This window comes from Pseudophryne corroboree, chromosome 6, assembly GCF_028390025.1.
Source record: "Pseudophryne corroboree isolate aPseCor3 chromosome 6, aPseCor3.hap2, whole genome shotgun sequence".
NCBI lineage: Eukaryota > Metazoa > Chordata > Amphibia > Anura > Myobatrachidae > Pseudophryne > Pseudophryne corroboree.
Window position 1 is genome coordinate 570,229,667 of NC_086449.1, and position 18,397 is coordinate 570,248,063.

Sequence of the window (18,397 nt, forward strand, 5' to 3'; positions counted from 1 at the left end):
CATTTTGAGGAAGTAGTCTCCTACGTCGTTCACTCACAAGGTTCCCAGCTGTGCTGAAAACTCTCTCCGAGTACACACTGGAGGGTGGGCAGCTTAAGTAATACAAAGCCAGTTTGTATAAGGGCCTTCATATTGACTTTTCTTTCCTTCCAGTACGGCAAGGGACTCTGTGACATGTCTACTTTTATGGTGTCGTGAAAGTAATCCTCCACCATTCTTTGGACGGTGACCGTATCAGATTGAGTTACGGTAGAGGTGTCACTACTGGGACAGTCATCTAGACCCGACCAAATGTCAAAATGGTCTTTGGAATTCTCTGCATCCCAACTAGATCTTTTGAGAAAACATAGTTTTTTCCTGGCTGTTTTGGAAGACATCACTTCAGCTGCCAACTTGCTCACCAGGAGCTCTTTACATCTCTTAAAATCTGTGTCATTTGGAAAGAAAGAAAACGCATATGACTTGAACCTAGGATCAAGCACGGTTGCAAAAATGTAGTGATACGATTTCAAGATATTGTCAACCCTTGACTTCACAGGTGGCTACTTCGAAGGATTTGAGCACCTTACACAAGACAAAAAGTTATTTCCAGTGTGCTGGGCTGAGGTACATACCACCCCCTCCTCTCCCAAAGTCATGGCTTGTTGTATAGCTATGAATGGCTTTCTGTTGCTCCTCCATCTGCTGAAGGATATGAAAGGTGGAGTTCCACCTTGTCACCACCTCTTGCTTCAGTTGATGGAAGGGCAGATTCAACTCTTCTTGCAGCTACTGCAATCTCCTGCATGCTGTTGCAGAATGCTGAAAATGCCCCAAAATCTTTCGGGCCACAGACAGCATCTATTGCATCGCCCCTGTCATTTTAAAAAAAAACTCTGAACCACCAGGTTTATCATGTGATCAAAACAGGGGATGTGTATGAAATTCACCCAGCTGTAATGCTTTCATGATATTATTGGCATTATCCGAAATTACAAATCCTGAGGAGATCCCAAGTGGGTTAAGCCATGTCGTTATCACATCCCTCAGTTTCTCTAAGAGGTATGCCTCTTAGTAAAGCCGGTGATACACAGAGTAGCCTGCTTTTGAATGAGCTGGCGATGTTTGCTAGATAGTACTGCTGCTGCTGCTGCTGCTAAAGGTGATTCAACCACCCAGTGGGCTGTCACACTCATATAGTCTTTAGTTTGCCCACATATCTGTGGTTAGGTGGACATTGGCTACAATGGCATTTTTTAGGCCATGAATGAGGTTTTTCTTAACGTCCTGGTGAAATGGAACCGAGATGGAATTTGGTACCATGGACACGCGACCTCCATTAACTGCGTAAAGCCCACTGAATTGATGGCAGATATTGGATTCAGATCTGTAACTATCCAAGCAGTCATCGCGTCAGTGATACGCTGTGCGACTGGGTGAGAACTGACATACTTGTTTCTCCTTGACAAGCATTGCTGAACAGTCAATTGTTTTTGGGAAATACTGCTAGAACTAGCAGTTTTCTTGGTCCACTTCTGGGATGATGAACTACCCCCAGCAGCAGCAGTACCAGCATCAGCAGGCCTTGCACTTAAGGATTCGTCTGCGGAATCCTGGAAAGGGGAGGAGTCACCTAGTATTAAATTGGTTTCACGACCATCTCTGGTCAAAACTGAAGATATTGAGGTTGAGGATGAAGGTGTTGGTGGTGGAGATCGCAGGTGCTGGGTTATAGTAGAGAGAAAGGAGACATTTGCTGCTGGACTGCTTGTGGTTATTTTCTTAGCACCAGTTTCTGCCACTCTACACCTGCCATAAGCTCGCTGCAGATGACGTAATAGGGTGGAGGTTCCTCAATGCTTAATGTCCCTACCTCTACTTATTTTGTTTCCACAAAGGCTACAGATGGCTTGGCAAATGTTGCCAGGATTTGTGTGAAAATAATTCCACACATAGGAGGTGGATTTGTTGGTCCGATGCCCAAGCATGACAATGGCTGTCTTATCATGGCCAACATGCTTCCACTTGTGCCTGACTTATACAAACAACATCCTCATTCTCATCCTCAAGATCCTCATTAGTGCCATCATCTGCTACACAAATACCCCCCTCATCCTCTTGTATCTCCACGGTGGCATCTTCAACTGCTAGGTCACCAGCAATACTTATGCTGCTCATCTCCACACATACAGAGGGAGCAGTAACAGTGGAAGGCAGCTTCTCTGAGAGTTTAGGCTCACACATAGGATTTGAAGAACGCAACTGGACTCTCGTCAGGGATTTTTGAAATTTCTGTTTTTGAAGTTTGCACAGTTTGTTTTGCTGCCTTAGTGGTTTTCAGTTTTTCTTACACCTCTAAAGTTTGAGTGACAAGGTCTTTTATTGTCATGAGAGGCAGAAGATGCCTCACTAACAGCTGCAGAATTATCAGTCATAAATATAGGCCAAGCCCTGAGTCTTTCTTTGCCACTGTGTGATGTGAATGGCATGTTGGCAATTTTAAGTTTTTCTGCATGAACCAACTTTCTTTTTCTTACTGCTTGAGGTATTTTTTTCTTTACCAGTTGTGTAAACTGTGCATGCCCTTGAGCATCAGCTTTAGTACTAGATGACATTAAATCGGCATCATGACTGGTGGAAGCAACTGGATCGCTAGCATTTGGTTCTGTAAACTGGTTGTTATCCATTTTTGAATTCACAGATTACAATTCACAAAGCAGGGGTGCAGTGCACACAACAAACAATGTAAAGATGTTTGTTTTATATATGGGAAGGACGCAGATTGTGCCACACTGTGTTGAGTCAGACCGCTTTAACACACGGTACTAAGGTGGTCATTCCGAGTTGTTTGCTCACTAGCAGTTTTTAGCAGCCGTGCAAACGCTATGCCGCCGCCCACTGGCAGTGTATTTTAGCTTAGCAGAAGTGCGAACGAAAGGTTCGCAGAGCGGCTACAAAGTTTTTTTGCGCAGTTTCGGAGTAGCTCAAAACTTACTCAGCGCTTGCGATCACTTCAGACTATTCAGTTCCTGTTTTGACATCACAAACACGCCCTGCGTTCGCCCAGCCACGCCTGCATTTTTCCTGGCACGCCTGCGTTTTTACGATCACTCCCTGAAAACGGTCAGTTGCCACCCAGGAACGCCCACTTCATGTCAATCACTCTGCAGTCAGCAGTGCGACTGAAAAGCTTCATTAGACCCTGTGTGAAACTACATCGGCCGTTGTAATAGAACGTCGCACGTGCACATTGCGCCGCATGCGCAGAAGTGCCATTTTTTGCCTCATCGCTGCACAGCAAATGAATGCAGCTAGCGATCAACTCAGAATGACCCCCAAAATACAAGTAACTATGGTGTACTAGTGGGCATTTATTTTGCACACAACAAACAATATAAAGAGCAAAGAATTGTTTTTTATTTTTGGGGGTACACAGCTTGTCCCACACTTTGTTGAGTCAGACCGCTTTAACACACAGTACTAAATACAAGTAACTATGGTGTACTAATGTGCATTTATTTTGCACACAACAAACAATGTAAAGAAGAGCAAAAAAAGATTTTTGTTTTATTTTTTTGGGTGAAGCAGATTGTGCCACACTGCATTGAGTCAGACCGCTTTAACACACGGTACTAAATAAGAGTAACTATGGTGTACTAGTGTGCATTTATTTTGCACACAACAAACAATGTAAAGAAGAGCAAAAAAAATAAAAAGTTTTGTTTTATTTTTGGGGTGAAGCAGATTGTGCCACACTGTGCTGAGTCAGACCGCTTTAACACATGGTACTAAATACAAGTAACTATGGTGCACTAGTGTGCATTTATTTTGCATGCAACAAACAATGGGGGTCATTCCGACCCGATCGCACGCTGCACTTCTTCGCAGCGGTGCGATCGGGTCGGAACTGCGCATGCGCGGCATGCGCATTGTACACGCGTGTTGTTGTTGCCGGGCAATGATACCGGCAACGAGGAAAGTGGTCGCAGCGACCGCAAGAAGATGGACAGGAGGAAGGCGTGTCGGGGCGTCAACTGACCGTTTTCCAGGAGTGATCCAGCCAACGCAGGCGTGTCCAGGCATTTTGAGGGCGGATGTCTGACGTCAAATCCAGGACCTGCATCGCTGGATCCGTCGCAAATGGTAAGTAGGTATAGGGCTGGTCTTGTTTTGCTAGAAACTTTTTTAGCATAGCAGGGCTGCACAAGCGTTAACAGCCCTGCTGTGCTAAAATACACTCCCCCCATAGGCGGCGTTAGGTTGATCGCACGAGCAGCAAAAAGTTGCTACGTGCGATCAACTCGGAATGACCCCCAATGTAAAGAGTAAAGAATTGTTTTTTATTTTTGGGGGACGCTGCTTGATCCACTCAGCATTGAGTCAGACCGCTTTAACACACGGTACTAAAACAAGTAACTATGGTGTACTAGTGTGCATTTATTTTGCACACAGCAAACAATGGCCCTCATTCCGAGTTGATCGGTCGCAAGGCGAATTTAGCAGAGTTACACACGCTTAGTCTACGCCTACTGGGAGTGTATCTTAGCATCTTAAAAGTGCGAACGAAGTTTACGCAATATTGCGAACAAAAAAAACTTAGCAGTTTTAGAGTAGCTCCAGACTTACTCTGCCTGTGCGATCAGTTCAGTGCTTGTCGTTCCTGGTTTGACGTCACAAACACTCCCAGCGTTCGCCCAGACACTCCCCCGTTTCTCCGGCCACTCCTGCGTTTTTCCCGGAAACGGTAGCGTTTTCAGCCACACGCCCATAAAACGCCGTGTTTCCGCCCAGTAACACCCATTTCCTGTCAATCACACTACGTTCGCCGGTGCGAACAAAAAGCCATGAGTAAAAATCCTTTCTTCATAGCAGAATTACTTAGCGCAGTCGCAGTGCGAACATTGCGCATGCGCTCTAAGCTGATTTTCACTGCGATGCGAAAAAAAAGAACGAGCGAACGACTCGGAATGAGGGCCCATGTAAAGAAGATTAAAAAAAAAGATTTTTGTTTTATTTTTGGGGTGAACTTGAAGCAGATTGTGCCACACTGCGTTGAGTCAGACCGCTTTAACACACGGTACTAAGGGGGTCATTCCGACCTGATCGTAGATGTGCTAAATTTAGCATAGCTACGATCACCGACACAGACATGCAGGGGGAACCCCAGCACAGGGCTAGTCCGCCCCGCATGTCTGGCCCGGCCCCACTGCACAAGTACAAAAGCATACTTGTAGTAACTCCCAGCCAGCGCAGCTCCATTGCGGTGCATATGCATGTGCAGTCTTTCGATAATCGATCGCGGTGCGATTTCGCACAACAGCGTTCAGGTCTGAATTAGGCCCTAAGTCCATTCCTAACAATCAGTAAAATGTTTCTCCCAGAAAGGAGCCCTCCTTGCTGTGGTGCAGTCTGTAGACCTCATTTATAAAGTGCATTGGAAGCACCTGTGAGTCTAGATAGTCATCCCATTGCACATCAAGGTGCATGCCCACTCTGCACTAGACTTGGTTTGCTGGAAGGTGTCAATAATATATATATATATATATATATATATATATATAAAGAAATCTAAATAAATAAATAAATAAATAAATAAATATATATATATATATATATATATATATATACATACACACACACTGAATAGAGCAGGCATTCCCAACCACAGTCCTCAAGGCACACTAGCAGTGCAGGTTTTAGTGATATCCAGCCTTCAGCACAGGTGACTTAATTAGTAGCTGAGCTATTTTGCGTTAACCATCTGTGCTGCAGCCTGGATATCACTAAAACCTGCACTGTTGGTGTGCCTTGAGGACCGTGGTTGGGAATGCCTGGAATAGAGCCTCAGAGACAGGAGCTGATTCAGCCCACAAAGCTGGTTCAGGGATTGCAGGGGCAGGGAAGCAGCAGCTCCTCTCCTCTGCTTTTCGTGCACAGTCAGGGGATTCTGGTCGTGATGACAGATGTCTTGTCCGGACAAAACCTGTCAACAGCGGAGGAGGAATGGAGGGGAGGGGTCCTCCTCCAGCCGAACAGTTTACTTGACATGGCCCGCACTCAGGGCCGGATTAACAATGGAGCTGATGGAGCTGCAGCTCCAGGCCCACCAGTAAATTAGGCCCACAGCAACTGCATACTACTGTGCTGCTGTAGACAGGAAAAATATTTCCTGCTACAACAGCATGCTGCAGCTGTGACGCTGCGGTCTAGTCGGCACATCTACAGAGCCACCCCGCCAGCACCTCTATTACCCTAGCAGTACTGTTCTACTGCTGCCGGCACTTCCGCTGCTGAAGTGTACAGACAAGGGGATGAGTGGGAGAGGCCAGCCCTACCATTACACTGTGTTTGCGGCTGTTAAGTAGGGATGGACATCGGAAGCCAACCATCATATGATGGCTAGGCTTCCACCATTGAAACTTTCGATGTGATGGTTACTAACCATTGCATCAAAAGGATTCGATGGTGAAAACTATTTATATGACTTGCGCATGCGCTAAAACCCTGCAGCGCGGTTGGCAGGAGGCGGGATTGGGGGCAGGATTTGGGGCGGGATCAGAAGCGGGATTGGGGCGGGGCCAGTACTCCTCTATACTCATCAATGGGGATGACCTGCTCAGTGATATTAGCCTACAATGCAGGCTGCATGTAGTCTATATGTACTGTTCCAGCACTGGGATTACCCTCTGTATGTACTGCTTCATCACTGGGCATTGTGTGTGTATAATATATATATAATGTATGCACACAATGCCCAGTGATGAAGTAGTATATACAGAGGGTACTCCCAGTGCTGATTGAGCAGTGTGTACATATATATATATATATATAGAGAGAGAGAGAGAGAGTTGCAGCAACACTTGGAGTGTACACATTGGGGGGAATTCAAATGTTTTAAAAGTCGGTTGGGTGTCTGTTTTTTCATGTCTATTAGATAGGAAAAAACAGACACCCAACGAATACCACCCAATGTTATCAGTGTGTGTGTGTGTGTGTGTGTGTGTGTGTGTGTGTGTGTGTGTGTGTGTGTGTGTGTGACTGACTGCTGCAGCAGGGTGAGGGCTGTGCTCCGATTGGCTCTCTGAGTCAATAAGAGCTAATCAGAGCTAACAAAGGCCCTCATTCCGAGTTGTTTGCTCGCTAGCCGCTTTTCGCAGCAGTTCACAAGCTAAGCCGCCGCCCTCTGGGAGTGAATCTTAGCTTAGCAGAATTGCGAACGAAAGATTCGCAAAATTGCGAATAGAAATTTCTTAGCAGTTTCTGAGTAACTCGAGACTTACTCTGCCACTGCGATCAGTTCAGTCAGTTTCGTTCCTGGTTTGACGTCACAAACACACCCAGCGTTCGGCCAGACACTCCCCCGTTTCTCCAGCCACTCCCGCGTTTTTCACAGAAACGGCAGCGTTTTTTCACACACACCCATAAAACGTCCAGTTTCCGCCCAGAAACACCCACTTCCTGTCAATCACACTCCGATCACCAGAACGAAGACAAAACCTCGTAATGCCGTGAGTAAAATACCAAACTTCTTAGCAAATTTACTTGACGCAGCGCGAACATTGCGCATGCGCAGTTAGCGGAAAATCGCACCGATGCGAAGGAAAATAACGAGCGAACAACTCGGAATGAGGGCCAATGTGCATTGTTGCCTAGCAGCAACCTAGAGAGGGGAGGGAGTAAGAGGACTGAGCTGGCTCATGTGTGAGGCAGAGAGTCAGCCTCCAACGATGAGGACACAGCAGCCAGGGGAGGCATACTACTAGGAATTTTAAAAAAATCCACCCTCGGAACACCATTGAATGATCACCATTCGATGATGGCAAACATTGGAAGGTCACCATCGAATGCTAAAAACACTACCATCAAAAGAAAAACATTGATGTTTCGGAAACATCGACCATCTATGTCCTTCCCTACTGTTAAGGCGCCACAGTCTCCCTTACATAGTCTTCCTCCCGTCTTCCACTGTTCTTCCACCTTTTTCCCTCCCGTCTTAATAAAATAATTATTGTAATATAATAATTTAATAGCTGAGATTTCTCTGTTTCAAACATATTCACACACACACACACACACACACACACACACACACACACACACAAATATATTAACAGCATTGGTCACACCCCCATATCAGTAGCCACAGCCCTTGCGGCAGCACATAATAAGCCCTTCAAACTGTAAATTTCAGCTACAGGCCCATGAGGACCTTAATATGGCACTGCCCGCACTGCACTGATGGTGCCACTCAGACTCATTATAGTACTGTAATGTTATCATCACGCCTGCGTGCCCTGTGGCCAATGCACTGGCTGCACCTCAGCAGCTGCGGCAGCCCTGTCCCACCCACTCTCCTGATTTCACCTGTGGGCACCTCTTCTGGGCATCCGCAATGGGACGGATCAGTGAAAGTAACACTCCTACTTTAATAGCAGAGATCGTGATCACAGGGATATCTGATTTTCAGATCAGCTGCTCCCACACTGGTGCAATACTGAATTACCCAGGTCCTCAGCTATCCACAGCTGCTGCTAGAGGTGAGTCAAACACTTAGGGCCAATAGATTCCCACTAATAAATAGGCCCCTGATTATACATTGGCACTGAGGGGGGGGGGGGGTCACTACGTAGCCGTGACCGGGCTACTGGAGGGGCCCCGGTCCGCTGCTCTCTCCCCTTCGTATTATACCTTTACTTAAGGCCAACACCATCTACCCAGTGAGGTCTTCGAGAAGATAGATGGCATCCGCACATTGAAAGCAAAGACTCTGGCACTGTGAATATATGAAGAAATATAAAATACGAGTCTAATTGCTGTACTGTACAAATATTTAGTTAAAAAGTGTACATCTGTACACAAAGAAGGATTCTAATTAATTTGTGTATGCTATTTAAAAGAACACAAACAAAACTAATTGTCTCCTATGACAGTACTGTATCCTTTTATTAAAAAATAGAGAGGGATGGGAGAACGAAACAATGATCCGGTGTCATTGTGATGTCTATGATTTTAGATAAACTGTAAATAGTGAATACTACCAGTGCCTACCCATCGTTGCCGAGTGAGTATTACTTTTATTCCATGATACTGTACATTTTTTCTTTTCCAATTTTTTTAGTGCACTTGTCAATCTTAATATCTTCTAGTTAGTAATTTCAGTAATACTTATTTATTTTAGCAATGAAACATCATTGAAAAATAGATCACATGGACACATCCTAGCTGCTGTCCGTGCTGCACATGGTGGTTACTGTGGCTATTAGCCCGTCTAAATACCGGAAGTGACGTCAGTATGCATTCCATATGCGTTCCAACAGGGTTTTTGTTGTTTATATTTAGACGGGCGAGTTTTGCCCTGTTCTGTTAATAAGATAAAGTCTATTCTATGTTACTATACTCCTTTTTTTACTCTTATCTTTATAAACAAAGAGTTTTTTTATCTAATTTAATCACTTCCTGTCACATAATGACAGGAAGTGAAGTCATGATGTTTGTCCCACATGTCTCCATCATCTTAAGTGCCAGAGGTATAAATACAACTTAGTGCCTCTGGGACATTATCCCCATGATGAAGTCTTGCCTTAAAGACGAAACACATCGGTAGTTACCCTGGACCCTCTTTTGATGGACAGATAAGCTTTTAATATCAGTTGTTTTTTGTACGTGTGATACCTGCTCATTTTAACCCTGGATATTTTTATGTACTAATTAAATGTGAAAATTTATTTCTACTACAATACTGTGGAGTGTGATATGTTGGGATTATTTCCATTAACACCGACCTGGTAGTAAAATGCTATAAGTACATATAGGTTAAAACGGTACACACTGTTTGTTGTTTCTTCTCTTTTACATATCACTGTGATATTACTGGTCTAAGGACTGAAGATTTCCGCTTGAGATAAGTGCTTGTTCCAACTTTTTTAACATCACTAGCTCACTAAACCTCACCCTATGTCCCCACCTCCATTTTCTGGGCATTAATAGGCGCTGATCACTTTCACTTTTTATATATATATATATATATATATATATATACAGGGCTTAAAGTGGTTCTGGAGAGGTGGTGGAACTCACTTAAACTGCCACCTACCCCCCCTCACATTAGGTGGCAGAGCCAGGGCCAGTGCTACTGTTTTCGACACACCCCTGCAAACTATAAATTAGTGCCCTACTTGATAAAGGAACATTTATCTCACAAAGATGCAGCGTGGTCACACAATAATACCCCCAACTCAAATTACACCACACTGTAGCACAATCTTATTCACATTACACCATGTAGTGCGCCTGATTTACAATGGTAATCTTTATACACATTATGCCACACAGTAGTGCCCCTTATACACAATTCCAACAGTAGTAGTGCCCTTTACACATAATGCCCACAGTTGAAGTGCCCCTTACACATAATGACCAGAGTAGTGCTGCTTACACATAATGCCCACAGAAGTGCGGCTTATACACAAAATGCCCCCAGTATTAGTGCCGATTATACACAGAATGCTCACAATAGTAGTGCCCCTTATACACATCTCTGCCTCTGTCACTCCAGCAGATCACCACCTGTGTCCCTCCAGCAGCTTCCCCACCTCTCTTGTCCACCCAGCCCCCTCTGATCTTGTCTTCAAGATGCACAGAGCCTGCTCCTCTTCATAACTCTTCTTTACTTCAGCAGTGGTGACAATATGACATCCCATGTCAAGAAAGCCACTGGGACCTGAGGAGGGGATGAATGCTGTCCAACAGACACAGCATGTGTGATTACCAGGAGGGGTGGGCTGTAGATGGAGAAGGACCATGGAGGCAGAAGAACCTGAGGAAGGTGGAGATGCTGCCGCTCAATAGTAACACTAGCGCCACCTGCATAATTTATTGACGTAGGTGACGGGATGGGCTTTTCTGTCGGAAGTAATGTGCAGGGCAATGGAGGAGATCAAACTAGTTCCCTCTACCATTACAGGTAGTGGAACTCAGTTCCACCTCGTTCCCCCCTCCCCCCCCCCCCCACACACACACACTTTAGCCCTTGTAGATAGATAGATAGATAGATAGATAGATAGATAGATAGTATAATGCAGTCAATATTTATATATATATATATATATATATATATATATATACTTTTTTTTTTATATATTTTTTTTTTTCATACAGAAACATATTATTTCACCTGTTGGATGAAGAATTGCATTGGTTGAATTGTCCTGTAGTACCTCCAAGGCATCTTCAAATGCTTCTCCCAATAGGTCATCTTGAAGAAAATGCTGAAAGTATGCAAATAACTTGGGGAGTTTAATTGGTTTATTGTGTTTAGTTTTGATGTACAGTTTTTCTTTCAATGGTAAAAAAAGAAATACACTATTGAACCCTAAACAAAATTCTAATAACATGCTAGTTTCCAAGATAGACAGCAGCAGAACAGTGGCTTCCCATAAACAATCCACAAGAACATACAGAATATTGAAACTTCACTTCATATATATGTTTGTTTGTTGTTGTTTTATACTATTTCTATTTTTTATACATGAAACTGGGAAGAGGGTGAATGAAAACAACAATAAACTAACTAGAGATTCATTATTTAATGGGACACGTATAATCATTATTTAATTAATAGCCATGTCATCATCCCTAGGATGTTAGGATTTGGAGCACTGCCTGTTACTACAGTTAGATGCACATTTCTTTCCTTCCTTCCCTTCCATTCCCTCCCCTTCCCTCCCTTCCCTCTCTTCCCTTTCCTTCTTTCCTTCCTTCCCTTCCTTCTTTTTTTTATGTTTTTATTGGTGCTCCTTCCTCTGTTTGTCCAGGAAAAAGGACACTTTTTAATCTAAAAAGAGGCAATCATAACATTGATCTGATGACCACAAGATCTCATGTACTGTTGGGAACTCCTTCACCCCCCACCGATCAGGTGCGGTCAGCCCCGTCACCTTGTATGCTCACATAAGCCGTGTGAATGTTCCCATGATCTAACAAGCAGCAAACACTGCTAACAAGGAAAGACTGGCAACTGTTATTATAAACCAAGTAATTTGCATGCCTGCAAAATCTGACATGAAGCCTCATTAAGTCACAAAAACACACCAAAGTAAGCACAGACACACAAAGGTAGGCAGCGCACAGTATGTAACAAAAGAGCTGTCTCTCTTGGTTTTTGTACTTTATTTTGCTGCACAGTTAATTAGCATTGGCTAATGGGGGTCGTGGGCTGGCAACTTTTAGCTTGATGGGCATAGACAAGTAAGTAATCTATATACTACCCAACCAGCATGCCACACTGGAAATAGAGGCATGACTAAAAACAAGTGGGCATGGTTTGCCTAGAGTGGGCATTGTTTTGTATAGCCAATTCAATTTAAAAGCTATTATGTCAGGGTGCTATAAATATGACATACAACACAGTCACATCTGATTAATCCCTACGCATCACAGGACATCCTAGTGACCTCTATAACGTATACAATTCTGGGGCATAACTAGGTGCCCAGATGTGAGGGGACCCCGGTGATGCGCATTCACATGTCGCAATAGCCCGTACTGGCTCTTGTGCATTTAAGCTCTAAAGTGATGATCTGTGAGGGGATGGAAAAGCACTTTCCCACAAATTATGTCAGGTAACCCCTGACACAGACCATCTTAAGCAGGGTGCACATTTACAGTTGTCAGACCATCTAAGTATGTGAGGATCTGACAGAGGATTGTAGAATGTGTAATCATTCTAGTGACCACTAAGCAGAACATAATGCATACTAGTGACTACTACGTAATAACAACTCTGTTCTGGGGGCCAATCAAATATCTGGTGGTTTTAAAACATAGGTCCCTAACATCTCCGGTGGCTTACTTTACAGGCCCTAGATCTATTGTGGCATGATTTAGTTCACTGTTATAAAAAGAAAATTGTGTATCCCGCACAGAACATAAACAATAATAAATGAATACAATGTGTATAAACCAGCTAGTTCAAGAATTTTCTTACATTAATTTAGTGTCGAAGCTGGAGGTGCTCCACGGAACTGAATATCACATACTCTAACAAAGGAAACCCAGAGATTATTTCCAAAAGAAAAAAAGTTCCTTTGTGGAGCACTCTTTTGTATGTATAATTAATTAATGATTTAATAAAACATAACTTTTATTCTCTCTTGTTCATAAAAACTTACTAAACATGATCATACAATACAGATATAATAAACATATATATAAAAATGTAATGTGCTCACCAAATAATAATGGTAGTGGTGGTAATTTAAGGCATCAAACGATTAAATACATGTAACACATCAATACACCAATAATTAGACTTTGATTCTAGAGCTTTGAATGCTATTTCATAGTCATCTACAGCTAATGATACCCTTGAAATTAATCTTAGTGATTTCTCATGCAGTTCCTTCATATGCTATCTGTTTGTGATAACATGCATTAAATTCTAGACAATATACCACAGGTACTGCTTTTGAACATGCTATCATGATTTGATTATTAACATGCAAACTACCCAGAGAGTCAAATATCTGTGTTAATACTTATTTCTTATAACAGTTGTTGTGATAGCATGGCTTCCATGCCCTCTCCCTTAATAGATATCTGTTGCAAATTTCAATGCACACATGTAGGATAGAAAGGGACAGCGTAAAGGTATGCCACCCCTTCTGCTGCCGCCGTCTTCCGTGAGCGGACGGGGGTGAGAGCGGGACCGGCAACCGCTGTTCACGATGGAGAGATACAGTGATAAGCCCTGGCTCCTCCGTTTGCGGTGTTAGATGGCCCTGGTTACACTAGGCATTGCAGGGGCCAAATTCGCCACCGGGAGGAGGGCAAACACCGAAAATTGATAGGACAGAGACACAGATCAAGTATAGATTACTTTACTAAGAAGACGGCGGCAGCAGAAGGGGTGGCATACCTTTGCGCTGTCCCTTTCTATCCTATATGTGTGCATTGAAATTTGCAACTGATATCTATTAAGGGAGAGGGCATGGAAGCCATGCTATCACAACAACTGTTATAAGAAATAAGTATTAACACAGATATTTGACTCTCTGGGTAGTTTGCATGTTAATAATCAAATCATGATAGCATGTTCAAAAGCAGTACCTGTGGTATATTGTCTAGAATTTAATGCATGTTATCACAAACAGATAGTGATTTCTCATACAGTTCCTTCATATGCTAAGATTAATTTCAAGGGTATCATTAGCTGTAGATGACTATGAAATAGCATTCAAAGCTCTAGAATCAAAGTCTAATTATTGGTGTATTGATGTGTTACATGTATTTAATCGTTTGATGCCTTAAATTACCACCACTACCATTATTATTTGGTGAGCACATTACATTTTTATATATATGTTTATTATATCTGTATTGTATGATCATGTTTAGTAAGTTTTTATGAACAAGAGAGAATAAAAGTTATGTTTTATTAAATCATTAATTAATTATACATACAAAAGAGTGCTCCACAAAGGAACTTTTTTTCTTTTGGAAATCATCTCTGGGTTTCCTTTGTTAGAGTATATGATTTAGTTCACAACAATTTTTAGGGGGCTGGATTTCTAAAGTGATTATAGGTAGTGATGAGCCGATACGGTTCCTCGGAATCCGAACCCCCCCCCCGAACGTCACCCGTTTTACACGAGTCCGAGGCAGACTCGGATTCTCCCGTATGGCTCGGTTAACCCGAGCGCACCCGAACGTCATCATTCCGCTGTCGGATTCTCGCGAGATTCGGATTCTATATAAGGAGCCGCGCGTCGCCGCCATTTTTCACTCATGCATTGGAAATGATAGTGAGAGGACGTGGCTGGCGTCCTCTCACTTTGTTTCAGGGGCTGCAGTGCAAATATCTTTATTCTGGGGACCAGCAGTATTATAGGAGGAGTACAGTGCAGAGTTTTTCTGACCAGTGACCACCAGTATTATACGTTGTCTGCCTGAAAAACGCTCCATATCTGTGCACAGTGTGCTGCATATATCTGTGCTCACACTGCTTTATTGTGGGGACTGGGGACCAGCAGTATTATATAGGAGGAGTACAGTGCAGAGTTTTGCTAACCGGTGACCACCAGTATACGTTGTCTGCCTGAAAAACACTCCATATCTGTGCTCAGTGTGCTGCATATATCTGTGCTCACACTGCTTTATTGTGGGGACTGGGGAGCAGCTGTATTATATAGGAGGAGTACAGTGCAGAGTTTTGCTGACCAGTGACCACCAGTATACGTTGTCTGCCTGAAAAACGCTCCATATCTGTGCTCAGTGTGCTGCATATATCTGTGCTCACACTGCTTTATTGTGGGGACTGGGGACCAGCAGTATTATATAGGAGGAGTACAGTGCAGAGTTTTACTGACCAGTGACCACCAGTATACGTTGTCTGCCTGAAAAACGCTCCATATCTGTGCTCAGTGTGCTGCATATATCTGTGCTCACACTGCTTTATTGTGGGGACTGGGGACCAGCAGTATTATATAGGAGGAGTACAGTGCAGAGTTTTGCTGACCAGTGACCACCAGTATACGTTGTCTGCCTGAAAAACGCTCCATATCTGTGCTCAGTGTGCTGCATATATCTGTGCTCACACTGCTTTATTGTGGGGACTGGGGACCACCAGTATTATATAGGAGGAGTACAGTGCAGAGTTTTGCTGACCAGTGACCACCAGTATACGTTGTCTGCCTGAAAAACGCTCCATATCTGTGCTCAGTGTGCTGCATATATCTGTGCTCACACTGCTTTATTGTGGGGACTGGGGACCAGCAGTATTATATAGGAGGAGTACAGTGCAGAGTTTTGCTGACCAGTGACCACCAGTAAACGGTGTCTGCCTGAAAAAGGCTCCATATCTGTGCTCAGTCTGCTGCATATATCTGTGCTCACACTGCTTTATTGTGGGGACTGGGGAGACTCGGATTCTCCCGTATGGTTCGGTTAACCCGAGCGCGCCCGAACGTCATCATCCCGCTGTCGGATTCTCGCGAGATTCGGATTCTATATAAGGAGCCGCGCGTCGCCGCCATTTTTCACTCGTGCATTGAAAATGATAGTGAGAGGAGGTGGCTGGCGTCCTCTCACTTTGTTTCAGGGGGCTGCAGTGCAAATATCTTTATTCTGGGGACCAGCAGTATTATAGGAGGAGTACAGTGCAGAGTTTTGCTGACCAGTGACCACCAGTATTATACATTGTCTGCCTGAAAAATGCTCCATATCTGTGCTCAGTGTGCTGCATATATCTGTGCTCACACTGCTTTATTGTGGGGACCAGCAGTATTATATAGGAGGAGTACAGTGCAGAGTTTTGCTGACCAGTGACCACCAGTATACGTTGTCTGCCTGAAAAACGTCCATATCTGTGCTCAGTATGCTGCATATATCTGTGCTCACACTGCTTTATTGTGGGGACTGGGGACCAGCAGTATTATATAGGAGGAGTACAGTGCAGAGTTTTGCTGACCAGTGACCACCAGTATTATACGTTCTCTGCCTGGAAAACGCTCCATATCTGTGCTGCATTGTAGTATATAGTAGGAGTACAGTGCATAATTTTGCTGACCACCAGTATATAATATATAGGAGTACGGTACAGAAGGCCACTGCTCTACCTACCTCTGTGTCGTCAAGTATACTATCCATCCATACCTGTGGTGCATTTCAGTTTTGCACAGTTTGCTGACCACCAGTATATAATATATAGCAGTACGGTACAGTACGCCACTGCTCTACCTACCTCTGTGTCGTCAAGTATACTATCCATCCATACCTGTGGTGCATTTCAGTTTTGCACAGTTTGCTGACCACCAGTATATAATATATAGCAGTACGGTACAGTAGGCCACTGCTCTACCTACCTCTGTGTTGTCAAGTATACTATCCATCCATACCTGTGGTGCATTTCAGTTGTGCGCAGTATATATAGTAGTAGGCCATTGCTATTGATACTGGCATATAATTCCACACATTAAAAAATGGAGAACAAAAATGTGGAGGTTAAAATAGGGAAAAATCAAGATCCACTTCCACCTCGTGCTGAAGCTGCTGCCACTAGTCATGGCCGAGACGATGAAATGCCATCAACGTCGTCTGCCAAGGCCGATGCCCAATGTCATAGTAGAGAGCATGTAAAATCCAAAACACAAAAAATGAAAAGACTTAAGCTGGCAAAAGCACAGCAAAGTACTGTGCGTTCTTCTAAATCACAAATCCCCAAGGAGAGTCCAATTGTGTCGGCTGCGATGCCTGACCTTCCCAACACTGGACGGGAAGAGGTGGCGCCTTCCACCATTTGCACGCCCCCTGCAAGTGCTGGAAGGAGCACCCGCAGTCCAGTTCCTGATAGTCAAATTGAAGATGTCACTGTTGAAGTACACCAGGATGAGGATATGGGTGTTGCTGGCGCTGAGGAGGAAATTGACAAGGAGGATTCTGATGGTGAGGTGGTTTGTTTAAGTCAGGCACCCGGGGAGACACCTGTTGTCCGTGGGACGAATATAGCCATTGACATGCCTGGTCAAATTACAAAAAAAAATCACCTCTTCGGTGTGGAATTATTTTAACACAAATGCGGACAACAGGTGTCAAGCAGTGTGTTGCCTTTGTCAAGCTGTAATAAGTAGGGGTAAGGACGTTAACCACCTCGGAACATCCTCCCTTATACGTAACGCATTCATCATAAGTCAGTGACAAGTTCAAAAACTTTGGATGACAGCGGAAGCAGTCCACTGACCACTAAATCCCTTCCTCTTGTAACCAAGCTCCTGCAAACCACACCACCAACTCCCTCAGTGTCAATTTCCTCCTTACACAGGAAAGCCAATAGTTCTGCAGGCCATGTCATTGTCAAGTCTGACGAGTCCTCTCCTCCTGGGATTCCTCCGATGCATCCTTGAGTGTAACGCCTACTGCTGCTGGCGCTGCTGTTGTTTCTGCTGGGAGTCGATCGTCATCCCAGAGGGGAAGTCGGAAGACCACTTGTACTACTTCCAGTAAGCAATTGACAGTCCAGCAGTCCTTTGCGAGGAAGATGAAATATCACAGCAGTCATCCTGCTGCAAAGCTGTTAGGTTCCTGGTGCTCAGAACAAGGGAGATGTTATGAAGCGAGTCCAGAGCACCAGGACGTAATGCTGGGAAAGGGGAATGGAAAGGGAATAGCCCCTGGCGCCCTATCTCCGTTGTCTCGCCCATGCTGTCAGTACACTCTTGCGAGACTATGGTTGCTTGAGCCCATGGCAGCCGCGTTTGAAGGGCGGATTACGTCTGCCCAACTTCGATGCCCCCTCAGGTCTTAATGAGAGACAAAGAGTGAACCGAGACAGGATGATAACAAGGGGCCCTCTGACTAAACAACAAGGCCAGGGGCTACTAACAAACCTAAAACCAAAGTATGTGCGGCTTGCCGCCAAAGGAAA